Source organism: Piliocolobus tephrosceles, chromosome 7, assembly GCF_002776525.5.
Source record: "Piliocolobus tephrosceles isolate RC106 chromosome 7, ASM277652v3, whole genome shotgun sequence".
Lineage (NCBI taxonomy): Eukaryota > Metazoa > Chordata > Mammalia > Primates > Cercopithecidae > Piliocolobus > Piliocolobus tephrosceles.
The window spans coordinates 102,905,273-102,909,823 of NC_045440.1; positions in this window are offsets into that span (position 1 = coordinate 102,905,273).

Here is a 4,551-nt window from a genome sequence, read left to right on the forward strand (position 1 = left end):
AACCTGATTTGCTAGTATGCATCTATATTCATTAAGGATATTGGCCTATTGTTTTCCATTCTTGTGGTGCCTTTGGCTTTGGTATCAGGATAATAACGGCTTTGTAAAAGTTTGGAAGTGTTCTCCCATCTTCAGTTTTTTGGAAGAGTTTGACAATAGTTGGAATAGGCTGAGCTTGAAAATAGTCTGGGCTTGAGCCCAGGAGTTCAAGACCAGTTGTTTGGCCCACATGGCAAAACCCTGACTCAAAAAAAAAAAAAAAAGGAAGAAAAGAAAAGAAAATAGTTTTGATCTCATTGAACCCCTGAATAAGAGGTTTACAGGCCATACTTTGAGAACCACTGTACTATTATAAAATAAATTACTTACAGCTCACAAGTGGGTTATGGCAGTTTCATAACTGGTTCATCTGTTGGGGAATTCCTTCCCTCTTTAACCTGCAGCGCTCCTACCCATTTTTTCAAAAGTCCAACTTGAAAATTGTTTCCTTTGTAAAGCTGTCCCTGACCCCTTCCCTTTTCTTCTCCAACTGAGTTGACCTTTTTCTCTTTTGTCTTGCCATGGTACACATATAGCTTTGGAACTAAACAACAGTATTGCATTTTTTGTTTACATGTCTTACTTATTTCCTTAGCACTTATTGGACACTGAATAATTTAATGGGACTGAAATTTTATAGTTATTTACCAGAAAATCGTGGCAATGGCTGTTTCTTCTTACTTCTGTGGACTGTTTTCTAGGGTTTAAACACAGTACTGCTGCCATTGAGTCACCCTGTACTATAGATGTGGGATACTCTATTCCTTATAATTGTATTAGGTTGGTGCAAAAGTAATCGTGGTCTTTGCCATTAAAGCTAATAGGTTCAACCGAATAGTTCTTAGTTGAATCTCCTTACTTGTTATTTACATATTCATCTTACAAAGAAATATTAACCCACATATTCAATTCTCATCACAAGTTATACTGAGATTATGTATCTTCAATCAAATCTGTTTCAGCTTTTATGTATCTTTCTAAGTTAAGGTAGTACTGATTTACTGAACTTTTCCGTTTATCATCATCAGAAGAAAATAGCTTACATTTCTTTAAAAGAATAATTTGGCTCATAAGAAAAACACTTTATAACATAGTGGTAACACTTATTTCATCTGAGGATTTTAAATGGATTGTTACAAAAAAATCAGTGTACATTTTCATTGTGTGTACTATTCATTTTAAGGCTTGTTGGCAGAAAAGGAGAATGCACTTAATGAATTGTGATTTTTAATTGAAGGAATTTTGTCCATTAAGACTATTATGGGCATAGTAGTCTTTTTACACCATATGTGTTTGAAGTTCCCATCCTGCCAGAAATATATTTTTTTTCAAATCAAGAGAATTATTTCTTCTCAGAAAAACTTCTTGCACACAGAAGAGCAATCATGTCATTAACTAGAATGTGAAATGAGACAAATGGCAGAACAAACAAGGAACAAACACATTGTCATACAGGAAGAATGTGCTAGCGTGCAAGAGCTTATGCATTACTGCTGTTAAGACAAATAATTTGATATATCAACAAAATGTAACATACTGTGTAAAAATTTTTGTAAGTGTGTTTGTGGGTGTATGTGTTTGGAGAATGGCTATTCTTGTTGGTAAGTCTTCGTTATTACATTTTAGCCTAAGAGAAAATGACTGTTTTAATTCAGATGTAATTCAGCAAAGACCACTGTGTAATCATTATAGCCATCAACAAACTGATTCATGTGCAGTTGGTCCAAAAGTTACAAAAGCTGTTTCTGAGTTCTTGTTTGTATCCACCATTTTAAGATTACATCAGAATTAAAGCATGCAAGACTTGAACTGACTTCAAAGACTAGACTTAGACTTCTAGCTAGTTTAGCTTTTTTATTTTATTGGTTCATGTTTTCCATTTGGCTTCCATATCCTGTTCTAGTTTGATGCCCCTTCTAGAATTTCATTTATAAGTCTTACAGCCTTGGTTGGTGAAACGCACTAATTAATACTGTGATGGAGGCTGAGTATTTTAGCAATATCATGCCTCCTGCTTGGAAACATATCTGCTGTTTTTCCATCCATGTCTAGTACCATATTGAAAAGGCAAAATGCATCTTAAGTGAAACCTTAAATACATTTAATCAAAATGCATTTAAGGAAGGCTGTTTACACTGTTATCTGTTGCCAATACTGTCAATCACGAAGCTCAAACCTTTCAATGCAACAGAAATATGAGATTTACTTTTTCCCATTAGATTTTTTCAAGCAAAACAATAAAGTAAAAACAGGCCATTTTATGATTTTTTAAAGTCCCAAATAATACTTAAGCTAACAGCACTCCAGCTTTTAAAAAGTGGGCAATTCTATGGGTTTTGTAAATCCCTTATGACTATATTAAGCAATACTAATTTAAGGGACAAATTTCAGTTCCACAGGTCTTTGGCCTGCCTAGAAACTCTATGCTGGCAGCCAAGCTTAGATTTGCAGCTTTATGCGTATAGAAACTATGTCTATAACCAACTTCTCAATACATTTTAATCAGTGCTATGGTGCATCTATCATATTTTAGTTGGAGTGGAATAAACCTAAAATTATTTATTTGCCTACCAAATCTGTAGCAGATCCAGAAGGGACCGTATATTTTTGGTTGATTCGAAGCTCACTTAACCTGTATGTGGTCTTGTAATAATGTAACTACATGTGAATTCCATATTTTTTGAGCAGCACGTAGGGCTTGTTTAGTAGGTTTAAAACCTTTGGAAAAGGAGTTGGGTGGCTTTATAATAGCTGAGCATTTTTTAGAATGTGAGATTATAGTTAAGTTTTTGACTCTTAGATTTATCTAACCCTAGAAAGTGATGAAATGAAAAGAAAGACCAACCACTCTTGAAACTCAAAACTCATTGTGCCCGGAACATAACACTTTTGTTTGGTGTGCCGACTTGGCTACATTAGTTGGCTGGCTATAAATCAAGAGAAATGGAAAGGATGCTTTGTCAATTTGTGCTGTAGATGGTGCAATCTGCACTGCCAAGTTCAAAGCCCTATTTGCCAGATTCCCTCCTTATCCAAATCCTCATGTATTTGAAAGCTTTATGTGTCCCTTGAGACCTTCTGATAAATGTGATTCCACGATACTCCCAAGAACCCAAAGATCTAAGATTAGCTAGTGAAAAGATAATTTATAGTACATTTACCTTGAGCTCTGATTGGCAGTGTTTGTGTTAGTGTAGTCCCTGTGTTCTGTCTAATGTGTGTGTGTACGCAAACACAAGGGAATGACAAGTTAGTTCCAAAACAACAATTTTTAAAAGTATGGGGGGAAAACCTATATGTACTTACTTAAGACTGTTTTCCTCATAATTTTAGAATGTCTTTTCCAAGATTACATGCTCTAATTTTTTTAGCATTTAATTGAAAATTTCTTTTGAAATATAGATAAATCTAATTCAGAAATGTATTCCCTGGCTTCTACTTTAAAAACACCTAACACAATTTTCAGATACTGTAACATGTATGCCTTTATAATATTCCTATTTTACTAAAGGGGGTAGGAAGAAAGCCCCAAAATGATAAAATGTATTGTTTACACTCTTTTTCACATTCTTACACAAAGTGAATGACAAAGTTATGGTCACTACTAATAACATCTGAATTTCCTTACTATATTGATGATGATTATGATGATTGTTAGCATTTATTAAGCAGTTTTTATGTACCAGGTTGTTCTATGCATTCCTCACAACAACCAGAACCATCAGTGAAAATTATTATTTTATAGATGAAATAACTGGGGCACCAAGAGGTTTAGTAACTTGTCCATTGTTATACTGCTACAGCTTATATCATTAAAGCACAATGCCTAGCTGGGTGCAGTGGCTCATGTGTGTAATCCCAGCCCTTTGGGAGGCCAAGGCAGGAGGATTGCTTGAGCCTAGGACTTTGAGACTGGCCTGAACAACATAGTGAGACCACATCTCTAAAAAACAAAACAAAACAAAAAAGCACAGGGCCTTTCATCATCAATTCCCTTTTAATCCCATCAAAGACCAACTCAAATTTGAATCATTACAGCACTTGGATTTAGTGTGAGAGGAGAATTGAAGTTCAAGTCTCATATTAAGCAAATTAGCCTTCTCATTTGACATTAATAATAACATTGCTTATTTCCTAGAAATAAAATAGACTATTAAGTAGTAAGTGCAGGTCTCATACTTCTGTGGCAGATATATAGAATAATCTCTTTAGAAGTATCTGGTTTTTCTGAAATGTAATGCTTTACTTTGGTTTTGGACTCTAGTACGTGGCCTAAAAAAAAAGTGACTTTGTTTTTAAATTAAATTTTTATTTTTATAGATCTAGGGGGTACAAGTGCAGCTTTCTTACATGCATATATTTCACAGTGGTGAAGTCTAAGCTTTTAGTATACCCATCACCCTAGTAGTGACATGGTACCTGATAGGTAATTTTTCAGCCCTCACCCTGCTCCCACCCTTCTACCTTTCGGAGTCTCCAGTGTCTGTTATTTCACTCTGCATGTCCATGTGT